Below are 12,908 nucleotides of genomic sequence, written 5' to 3' on the forward strand. Positions count from 1 at the left end.
TAACTTTCAGTTTATTTAAAAGCCATTCCTCATCTTTATCTGTTGTACAATCACTGTTACCACCATTCATTAATCTCTTACTAAACACTTCAATAACATTATTAATATAATTTTCACCGTCAATAACACCAGACCACTTTGTTTTATCAGACTGTTGCTTAACCTTTCAAAAATTCTTTCATATTCTTGTTTCCAATTTTTTTCTTGAATTGCGACAGATCTTTCTTCCGTTTCATTTTTCTCACACAAAGACAAAGCCTCTTTGAACACTTTCCCACTCATATTAATTTTCCGACATTCATCAGAGTTTCTATTTCTTCCAGTAATTAGCCATTATTGATAATCGTCCCGTGATTTAGCATACAAATGTTTGACTCGTCTATTCCATCCTGGTATTACACTGAACTTGTTCCTGTCAATAACCTGCTGTGCATAATGACTAGAAGAGTACAAAACATTACCACCAATTATCATATCAATCTCCTCAATTTGTGCAAGGTGGTCAGCTTTCTGGCAACCAACACTACACCATCTAGGTGCCTCGCAGGGCATAATGCCTTGTGTATTACCAATAATATTTTAAAATGCATCTGGAAAATCACTTTTTTTTTCCCCATTGGATAAAACACTTATTTCCATGTTCAATTATAATAGTGCTACAGACATTGTTAGACACCCAAGTGAACGTTTGCCGCCATTGGTAAATGATCAGATCCGACAAGTTGATACAGAGCCTTAACATGGTTGACACAGACATCCTTTGAGCTTCCTCCTACAATATGGTCTAACCACTTACAGCAGCAGTTACTGTAAGGTATAAAAATCAAAGTGTTACCGTCCATCACGTTAAAATCCAGACAACACAAACAATTTCTCTCACAAAAGGTCACCAAGTTGTTCCAGGCTCTGCTTATAAAAGGATCTGCATCAAAACCACCTAAAATAAAAATTAAATTAAAATCATGATTGATTAAAACACTTGAAATGTTCCAAGGCAAACCACCTGTGAAGATATTCTTCAAGTGTCTTCCTTTCCCATGTTACACTCCTCATATATACATTTATTATAACAATGTTCAAATAACCCACTGGTAATTGCAAAGCAATATAATTTTTCTCATACAGAAACACCTTTACCTTAAAGGTCAAATCTTTCTTCCATATACAGGCCAGTCCACCTTCACACCTCCCTACATTGGATACAAGAGCCTTTCCAGAGTAGGCAGCTTGCACACTTACACCCTCATATTTCTCACTGACAAAATCTGTCACCAAGTCTGTCCTCTAAAACAAAAGTCTCTTGTAGAAAAATAAATTCATACTGAAAACCAGTTAAAGTGCGAATGACATCAATATTCTTCTTTAAAGAACAACAATTATATGTGCAAACTTTAACATCCATATCGAAAAACAAAAAACGATATATATATATATATATATATATATATATATATATATATATATATATATATATATATATATATATATATATATATATATATATATATATATATATATATATATATATATATATATATATATATATATATATATATATATATATATATATATATATATATATATATATATATATATATATATATATATATATATATATATATATATCGTTTTTCGATATGATAATGATATGATAATATTATATATATATATATATATATATATATATATATATATATATATATATATATATATATATATATATATATATATATATATATATATATATATATATATATATATATATATATATATATATATATATATATATATATATATATATATATATATATATATATATATATATATATATATATATATATATATATATATATATATATATCGTTTTTCGTTTTTCGATATGGATGTTAAAGTTTGCTCATAAAATTGTTGTTCTTTAGCTGAAGTCAATACATGAAAATAGCTGGACGAAAATAGTCAAACTGACATCGTCTTTCGACACAAGACCCGAATAACATGAATCAATCAGCACAGGTCCCACAGTGACAAACACATGGACACCAGCCACTTCACCAAACTACATACACCTAATAACTACATACAAATGATGCACCGTCTCACCACAGGTATGGAACTGACGCAAAATTCTCCACCGGGACCCCCGCCATGTTTAATTTATCTCACCCTCTCATCGCTGGAATAATCACTAATACCTATACAAATTAACCCTGCTACTGACCCAAACCTGAATACCGTTGCATAAAGAGTCAAAAGAGATATTTGACACAAAATACAGATCCTGGACACACCTCTGACACGTCTGCACGCTGCCTAAGCTGGGCTCCTCTGAGACCCGGAAACAACAACGATACGTTGTCAGTCACTGCCTGTGTCCGGCTAAAGTAACACAACCCTACAATCCTATTAAACATTAAACATAAACATGTACGAACATTTATGCACTTAATTCCCAAATTTCCCTGCCTAATGCATTTCATGTAATTCAATAGTCCAACATAATTACCAACATAGACGAAGTTATAACTAAAACACCACAGTACAACCCATAAATAAACCACGCCAAGGTGGTTCACTTATTCAGTGATACTTACATATTACATATCACATATTGCATACAACACAGACCTTACATAGAAATAAATTTCTAATATATTGTGATTTTTACTATAATCACAATACATATATGCACTACATTTTTTTCATACTTGGAGGAGACCAGCCGAGGCCACAAAAACCGGAAAATGTCCGTTTATGTTCTGCTGTCATAGAAATAACGCTAACACTGAAACTCAAGTTTAATAACGATTTCTCAATGTAAAGTCATAGGTGAAAATAAAAAAAAAGAAACAGGTTCCATAGTTACCTATTAAAAGATATGAATAAGTGAGGGTACTGGTTAACTCCTGCATTCGCTGCATTTGCATTAAGTTTAGGGTATAACTTTCAAAGTAACCACTCTGACTATAAAACGCGCAATCGAATACTTCAGGGATTTAAGTGCCAATAGCTACAATTTAGCTTACAAGTCTTACTCAAATTACCATATTACCATTACCTATTATCCAATGGTTAATATCATGACGTCAGTAATCTTCATTATTATCGCTATTCTCGTTGTAATCATTCTCATATGCACTTGATCTGCATCCTGTGCAAAACAAGTCACGTCACCAATTGTGAAGGGATGTCACCACCAAGTAAACAAATCTATCAAAAAGGTTGCTGATCTCATTACCATCGCTACCGTTACATGACATCCGTACAGAGGCGGTGTTCACTTCCTTGCTAATGAAACACGAGGCCAAACAGCAGAGGTCACTGGCTGATCTGTCATCCCTGTCAGCCCACCCGGTGACCCGCGCTGACCTTTCTCAATCCATGGTAGATCCCCACGCTAAATGTAGTTGTTATAGTTCAAGTAATGTGGGCGTATGCACACACACACACACACACACACACACACACACACACACACACACACACACACACACACACACACGGATGTGAAAAAAAATGTGCATAAAATTTTCTGAACTCATTTCAAACTTTTATTTTCTGGCAAAACCAAGCAAGTCAGGGACAAAACTTTTCTAATAAACTTAGTCTTCCGGGGCAGGTTGGGCTGGGACCTCACCAGACTCCTAAAGCAGTACTTCGCTGCCAATTTAAAAAAGGCGGAGTGGGAACAATAGCAGAAATATATGTTCTTTGAATTACGCTACAACAATTATTCAGAGGTGAGTGACCGAACGCTTCCATAACATAGCAAGTCATCACAAGACAGGCGGGTATGTGAGACTGTCTCGTGGATTTTTTTGATAGCATCAGAAAACGTCGTGTAATATTAAAGTGTAACTTCAGGAGTACATTTGCACACTAAACTAGCTTACATTTAGGGAATGTGCTACATTCAAGTCAGACTACACACACACACACACACACACACACAGTTGGTAGCGCAGTGGTTGGTACGCCTGATTCATACTCGGGAGGACTCAGGTTCGAATTCTGGGTAAGGTCAGAAGTCTTTGGGTGGACTTCTTTGCAGTGTAGCCACTGCTCACCTGGCAGTGATTAGGTACCTGGTGTAAATCGGAATTAGTGACCCGCAGCTAGGTAGGATAAACAAACTCTGAATAGAAAAATACACAGGGGTGACCTGACTATCCTGTGCCTAGTCTACCAGGCTGACCGGCGCCATCTGGCACCCAAAGTATCAACTTGTAACATACTTCCTTAAGGTTAAATGTGTATGTATATTACTGTATAAGTACGCAATATGTGGACTTTCAGCTATAAGGCTGCAAGATTAATAAACCGGATATTATTATTATCAATTATAATTATCATTATTATTTATAATTATTACTATTATTACACACACACACTCCCGAACTCATGCCATGTTTCTCCCTATTTAAAGACCATAAGAACATAAGGAAAGCTGCAAGAAGCTAGTAGACCTATACGTGACACCCTCTGCAAGACAACAAGAAAAAAAAAAAAAAAACATACCATCTATAGCCAGTTTGTAGCCACTTATTCTTATCAACTATACAATGGATTTGAAATACTCTCAATGCTGACGATACGAAATTTCTGTGCCAAAAGTCCTTCACAGGCACCAGCGCGCCCTGCATCACTCCGCCTCACGCACCACCCCAGCAAAGACTGGCCAGGGTCACCACTCACCACTGCCACGCACCATTTCTCATCCTCGCTGGTCTGTTGCTCGTACATACCACCAATATATTATTTTCTTCGATCAACAACTTAAATTTCTATGATTTAGGAGCATCTTCTTGTAGCTATCTCATCATATGATTACTTAGTGCAGCGCAAGGTGGCTTTAGTACCAGGTGGATATCACATAAACCATCTTTATCTAGTTGGTGAAGCTTATCGTGATGGCAAACCTTACTGAATGCGCACATGCCTCGTCAGACTTAGTAATCTAGTTTAGTCACTGCTATCCGTTTTCAACATAAACACATCCAGGCTTATAAACAACTGGTGCCCATAGTCTACTGTTGCAGAACAGAGAATATCATAGTCAGGTCCTAATTTCTAGTCCATCTTGATCAACCAGGAGAGAAGGGAGGAAGGGATGAGGGTGGATGGTCATTTCAGGGTTAACAAAGCGTCAGTAGCTCCAACTAGCTCGTTGTGCGGTCTCCAATCCTCAAAAATATTCGCTTCATATCTTGTTTCCTTCGCACAACTTTTCATTATTTTAAGGCAAGAATTCAAATATGTTAAAACTAGTGGTGTATCTGCAAATTATACACAGGCATCTGTAAAACAAGGGTGAAATTATCATTATCGTACGTTACTGTAACGAGACAGATATGAAGCACTTAACATAAAAGGAAACGATTCTTGTGTGTGTGTGTGTGTGTGTGTGTGTGTGTGTGTGTGAGAGAGAGAGGATTATCCACCCTCGTTGCATGTTAGCAATGAAATACTCATTTGTAACATGTCATATATACTTCATATTTGTCAAGATATTGTAACATTGTAAACAGTAAAGGTTTAGCAGAAAATGAATTCATCCGATATTAAAATTGTGGCATGAATTTAACTGACTCTTACAATATTCCCTCCACTCTCCAGTGTCCACACACACACATACACACACACACACACACACACACACAAAGTTGAGGATTACAGACTTAATTTACTTCAAAACAGTATACCGACCAATACTGATCTAAAATCCAAGCAAAGTAAAATATCCCGGACAGAGCCTCTTCACAAGGGAATGTAAAAAAAAAAAAAAAAAAAAATCGGAAGAGAGAGGCTGCCGAAGGTTTAGTGAGGCGGTACAAAAGATCTGAGACGCTCTCCAAACACTCCAATTAGAGGCGATGGAAGGGCGATCAGTGTTGGTGGCAAGTGTGATGCCGGGGAGCAAGTATATCCTTAATTAACACGGTCGGAATATCACACGCACGAAAGAAGATTTTTATCAAAAGTTTTAATTTGTTCTGTTATTTCCAAAAGATCTCCAGTTTCAGTTTTCTCTTTTATTTCGGAAATCAATCTGCACATTATAAGTTTCAAATGTGAGCCACAAAATTAATTTACCCGTCGTGCACTGAATAAGATGGAGGCAAATATTGCGATGCCGCGACACACAACCCTTTCAATTTTACCTTTTTGACAGCCGAATGTGTCGCTTTTTTTTTCTTTGCATTTGCTGGTCTTCTTCAAACACACATATAAAATAGTAACAACAACAACAACAATAACACTGTTACTGTTACTGCACACTTTTCTATCCACAATATAATGAAAAAAAAAAAAAACATTGGAAGGGCAGCATTTCGATTACAACGTGAAGGAAACTCCATCAGCCGCCACAGCACCTCACGCATAAGTAACCCTTGCCGTGAAGACCAGCGGGCCATAACACAATTAGCTCACTGATGACTCTCACTAGACAATGACAAATGATCTGAGAGTATTAACAGTTCTCTTCATTTAATTAATTGATGAGAATGATCCAGACAGCTGCCTAGACCTTCGACCAAGTGCACACTGCCCTAACGTTATTCTTTACTCGCCTAAGAATCAGCGTCTCATTTTTTACTTATACTCGTGTATTCCTTATTATTATATTCTGGCTAGGAAAAATGTACAATGTAGGAAATAAAGCAGAGAGTTATCTTTTTGGGTCTTTTTTTTTATCTTTTTTATGTAGGAGGGGCACCGGCCAAGGGTGACACATCTGCAATAAATATAAAAGGCCCACCAAGGTGCCGGTCCCCGAACAGAGTCGAAAGCGGTAGTCAAAAATTACAGGATAAGTGTCTTGAAGCCTCCCTCTTGAAAGAGTTCAAGTCATAGGAAGGTGGAAATACAGAAGTAGGCAGGGAGTTCCTGAGTTTACCAGAGAAAGGGATGAATGATTGAAATAGTGGTTAATTCTTGTATTAGAGAGGTGGACAGAATAGTGGTGAGAGAAAGAAGAAAGTCTTGTGCAGTGAGGCCGCGGGAAGAGGGGAAGCATGCAGTTAGCAAGATCAGAAGAGCAGTTGGCATGAAAATAGCGGTAGAAGACAGCTAGAGATGCAACATTGCGGCGACGAGAGAGAAGCTGAAGACAGTCAGTTAGAGGAATTGCTAAGATGAAAAGCTTTTGATTCCATCCTGTCTAAAATAGTGGTACGAGAGGAAGCCCCCCACCCAACAATATATGTAAAGCATATTTCATACATGAACGGATAAGGCCTCTGTACAGAGTTAGCAGCTGGGGAGGTGAGAAGAACTGGCGGGGATATCTCAGAACACCTAACTTCATAGAAGCTCTTTTACCTAGAGATGAGATGTGAAGTTTCCAGTTCAGATTATAAGTAAAGGACAGACTGAGGATGTTCAGTGTAGAAGAGGGAGACAGTTGAGTGTCATTGAAGAAGAGGGGATAGTTGTCTGGAAGGTTGTGTCGAGTTGATAGATGGAGGAATTGAGTTTTTGAGGCATTGAACAATACTAAGTTTGCTCTGCCCCAATCAGAAATATTAGAGATATCAGAAGTCAGGCGTTCTGTGGCTTCCCTGCGAGAATCATTTACTTCTTGAAGTAGTAGTAGTAGTAGTAGTAGTAGTAGTAGTAGTAGTAGTAGTAGTAGTAGTAGTAGTAGTAGTAGTAGTAGTAGCAGTAGTAGTAGTAGTAGCAGAAGCAGAAGCAGCAGCAGCAGCAGCAGCAGCAACAGCAGCAGCAGCAGCAGCAGCATTAGTAATAGTAGTAGTAGAAGTACTACTACTACTACTAATACTACTACTACTAGTAGTAGCAGTAGTAGTAGTAGCATTAGTAGTAGTAGTAGTAGTAGTAGTAGTAGTAGTAGTAGTAGTAGTAGTAGTAGTAGTAGTAGTAGTAGTTGTTGTTGTTGTTGTTGTTGTTGTTGTTGTTGTTGTTGTTGTTGTTGTAGGTAGTAGTAGCAGTAGTGGTAGTAGTAGTAGTAGTAGTAGTAGTAGTAGTAGTAGTTGTTGTTGTTGTAGTAGTAGTAGTAGTAGTAGTAGTAGTAGTAGTAGTAGTCTATCAACTATGAGTAAAGCAATATATAAATAAAACAAAGGCATCTCTTTCCTAAATACATACTTAATCATGTAATGATGTCCAAACGCACCTGAGCCCAGATTGCCTACACACCCACTTAAAGAAAGGAAGAAAAGGACAAATATAGATAAGAAGTCATAATACCGATAGGAGAGCACAAGTGTAGCTCAGGTCTTGTATACGACAATTAGGTAAATACACACACACACACACACACACACACACACACACACACACACACACACACACACACATCCCACTGATAAAAAGGAATTTCAAAGGATGTAGGAAAACGAGATAAAAATCAAAGTATTTCCATTCTGAATAGCTATGAATGTTGCTCTAGTGTTCTCTCTTACGTAGGATTTTATAGTGAACTGTAAGCTGCGTTACATTTCTTTTTTAACATGATACCGTTCGCGCTTATTTTTAGAGTACGATTAAGGGAGAAAAGTATATGATAGTTGTGCAGCAGCAGGAACAGCAGCAGTAGTAGTCGTAGTCGTAGTAGTAGTAGTAGTAGTAGTAGTAGTAGTAGTAGTAGCAGTAGTAGTAGTAGTACATAAGAACATATGAACATAAAGAATAAGGGAAGCTGCAAGAAGCCAACAAGCCAGCACGTAACAGTCACCCTATGAAACATACATACAGTATCTACTTATTTTCGTGTATGATCACTATCCATACATTCCTATAATTTTCTGAAGCTTAGTACCAACAGTTTGATTAATGAGCCCATTCCACTCATCTACCACTCTATTTCAGAACTATTTCCTTCCTCTCGTTTTCTTAAACCTAACTTATTTTCAAGTTTGAATCCGTTATTTCTTGTTCGTAGTAGTAGTAGTAGTAGTAGTAGTAGTAGTAGTAGTAGTAGTAGTAGTCATAGTAGTAGTAGTAGCTACGGTAATAACACTCATGAAAATTATAACTACTAATATGAATAATAATGACATTAAACACTCACGTGTAATGTGCTGCACTGAAATTTTTATCCAAGTGCAGCTTTGTATGCATGGACTGTGGAGGGTTTTAATGACTATAACGGCTAAACTGCGTATCGAGTGACATTATATACGAATATTGAACGTGCTTTATCAGGAATTATGAAATTACGGAAAACTTTACACAGATCGCATTGGCTCATTATAGACTGACTGTAAACTGAAGGTAATGTTAAAAAAAAAAAATTAATGAATAGATGAATAAACAAATAAATAAATAAATAAATAACAAATAGATAAATAAACAAATAAACAGATGAATGAATAAACTAGGAATGTGACAGACCATAAGAATTTATTTATTTATTTATTTATCTATTTTCCACTATGGAGGCTTATCTCAACTTTCCTTTGTTGCTTTTCATGTGTGTACAAGAAAGGCAATTTTCCCTCATTAGCCGCGAGGTTCATGGTACAAATACTGCTTTGTTTGGTAATCATTAAGCACATTGTTACAAACTCTTCATTATTATCGTCACCATCTTTAAATAACAGCTTATGAGGAAAACAACAAACAAAAGACAATGTTATGATGGAATGTGGAAAAAAAATAATAGGCAGACATTTCTGAAATTAATTTAGCTTCCCTATTGAAACCATTTTTTACTTAGCTTTGTTAATGAACGACAATGACTCTTTTATTTTATCTATTAATTTATTTATTTTTCTATTAACTAACCTCTTACACACGCGGAAACATAATCTCGTACTGCATCTCACATATTAATATCAAACCATGAAAAAAATCTAGAGGTATACGCCACATTCTCACAAGAAGGAGCAAGCACCCACCAGCCACACGAGCCACGCCACAATGCACGGGCGCCTTGAGACACCCCCCCCCCCATCCAGGGGCGGCCAGGCGCTCACAGGCGGCAAATTCCGTTTTCTGTGACGCGGAATACCCTGAGTATGCAGCAATTTTTAGCCTCCAGTGTCCAGGAAATTGACCTTTACACACACTGTTGCTCCCTCGTCGCCATGAAAACTCTCGCAAATGGGTTATATCTTCCACTTGTGATGTCAGTCCCGGGCTGGTGTGAGGGGGAAGAAGGGCCAGCGAGCAGCAACGGTGGAGAGAAATGGTGAGAACACAAATAGCCTCTGCAGGGAGCCAGGAATGGCCGCCTTGACATGTTGTGGCTGATTTGAGAGAATGGCACCGCGGGAGGGGACTTGGCAACGCTGAGGGGAAGCGAGACACTGGGCCGCAAAGGTTAACGATTTTGAAGCTACAAAGATTCTCCTTAAATTGTTCCACTTTTTCGCAGCACACAGTGGCGGTGTCACTGGCTGGATTAAAGTGTCAGGAAAAGGTAGCAGGGAGGGTGGATATCCTAGCATCTGAAGGGAGGTGGAGACGAAGAAGAGGGAGTGTGTGCTCTGAGAGTTGGTGAAAGATAAAGTAAAATGTTTGTGCTTTGTGGACGACGAAAAGAGAGACGAAAAGAAAACGATCACAGGACGAAACTAAGGAAAGGAAAGGGGTAAAGGAAGAGAAAGTGCCATGAAAATGTAAAGGGGATACCTGATTTTTTTTTTTTTTTTTTTTTTTTTTTTTTTTGTGTGTGTGTGTGTGTGTGTGTGTGTGTGTGTGTTCAGTAATGACGCAGCAGCATGGAGATGATGCCCCTTCGATCTTGTGTTCCGAGTTCGTGATGAGTTCGCTTCCCGGCTTAAATCCGCGCCCTTAAAGAGCAAACTATTCAAATTATGCAGTCAAGTATAACAGGAGGAAAGGCAGCAGTAGTAACAGCGCCAGTAACCTTGATGCGGAGAAATCTCTCTCTCTCTCTCTCTCTCTCTCTCTCTCTCTCTCTCTCTCTCTCTCTCTCTCTCTCTCTCTCTCTCTCTCCACCAGAATATACAGCTTAACCTTTAGATATCCACGTTATCCGGGGAAGCTGGTATCATGGCTGGTACCAGCTTGAACTTACTAGGCGGCTAAGTAGCTTTGCTTGTGGTAGAGGTCAATATAAATGGTGCAGCATCGCATCTCAAAATATAAAACACGTAAGGCGGTGTGAAGAGTGTGGAAAGATACACTGCCCTTAGGTGTTGTCGCTTGCAGTAACTCACAGATGCCTACACGAGCACGCGAGAGGGAGGCTCATCGACCTGCAATCCCAGTAATTTCCCTGAAGAGGCGGTCATATCTCCTTCCACCAACATCTATCAGGATTTCTTGATACATTAATGCCTCAGGGTGTACTCTTAAGGTAGAATCACTGCCACATATTTCATAACTGAATGTCATGAATTATCTATGAAGCAAGATACTTCCGGAACTAATTACAAGTGGACCTTTTGTAAATACTATTGAGGAGGAAGGTGACAACAGACAAAACAGAGGGAGGTTTTACATCATCCCAGTGCAAAATGTGCAATGTGTGCCCACATCTGTGAATCACTGCAGGGCATGTTGTGTCTCTGCCCGATCATAACATTGGTTCTCCACTCTTCAGACACGGGGACAAATATAAAATACTTAATCACATAATCGCAAATTAGTGTGTGTGTGTGTGTGTGTGTGTGTGTGTGTGTGTGTGTGTGTGTGTGTGTGTGTGTGTGTGTGTGTGTGTGTGTGTATACATGTGTGCGTGTTCGTGACACAATTGTTGTTGCATTTCGGGAACCATGGACTGGGTAGGGATTTTTTTTCTTTTTTTTTTTCTTTCTGCAAAGTTTAATTACTTTTTATCAGCATCCTTTACTTGCAAAAAAAAAAAAAAAACATACATCATGATCTTTTAAGATGTGGTGAGTAATTTTACAATGAAAAAAAAAAAAAAAGTTTAATCTAGACATGAGCAGCACACCATGTCCATCTGGGTGTTGGTGGTGGCGGTGGTGATGCATGTCACTCCTGTCATGAAAAGCCTGCAAGGCGTCTGTCGCGGAAAAAAAAAAAAAAATAAAAAACTCTAGGAGTCGACAGCGAATGAGATGGAGAGATGGATCTGCGACAAACTAGAGAGAGTGGGCGCAACAGACGGTGGTGGGGAGAGAAGCAACTGAGAATATTCATTCATGGAGCCAAACTTTGACACTAGGGAGACAGCAGAGGAGAAGAGGTGATACATGTGAGCTGTTACACGTTGCAGTGTATCCGTTTATCAAGAGGAAAAGCGTTGGTGAAAGTGAGAAAGATGCACATGTGAAAATTCTTAAAATTCTCAGGGGAAATTACCGCTGCATAATGATGCCAAACACTTACAATATAAACACACCAAAAGCTTCAGCCTCGTATGTTTCTTCTCGCCGGATGTTTAATGTAACAGCGTATCTTTGAAGTTCTGGATGATCCCAAAGGTGTGTGTGTGTGTGTGTGTGTGTGTGTGTGTGTGTGTGTGTGTGTGTGTGTGTGTGTGTGTGTGTGTGTGTGTGTGTGTGTGTGTTTACACAGGAAAATATTAATAATAAAGCAAATTTCAGCGCAAGAAAGAAAACAATGGTGAGGGGAACGGTAGGATAACAACTATATGAGGAGGGAGTGAGAACACCTCTCTATGAAGCTATGAGAGCTATGAAGCTGTGAGAGCTAGGGAGAAAAGAGGAATGTGGGGAGTCACGACCCTGGATAGATGTTGGCTGATGACGGAGGAGGAGGAGGAAGGGAGAGCTTAACTGTGGGTGCTATAATGCTAAAATCAAGAGAGAGGGAGGAAGAGAGAGAGAGAGAGAGAGAGAGAGAGAGAGAGAGAGAGAGAGAGAGAGAGAGAGAGAGAGAGAGAGAGAGAGAGAGAGAGAGAGAGAGAGAGAGAGAGAGAGAGAGAGAGAGAGAGAGAGAGAGAGAGAGAGAGAGAGAGAGAGAGAGAGAGAGAGAGAGAGAGAGAGAGA

The sequence above is a fragment of the Scylla paramamosain genome, chromosome 19, assembly GCF_035594125.1.
Source record: "Scylla paramamosain isolate STU-SP2022 chromosome 19, ASM3559412v1, whole genome shotgun sequence".
NCBI classification, from domain to species: Eukaryota; Metazoa; Arthropoda; class Malacostraca; order Decapoda; family Portunidae; genus Scylla; species Scylla paramamosain.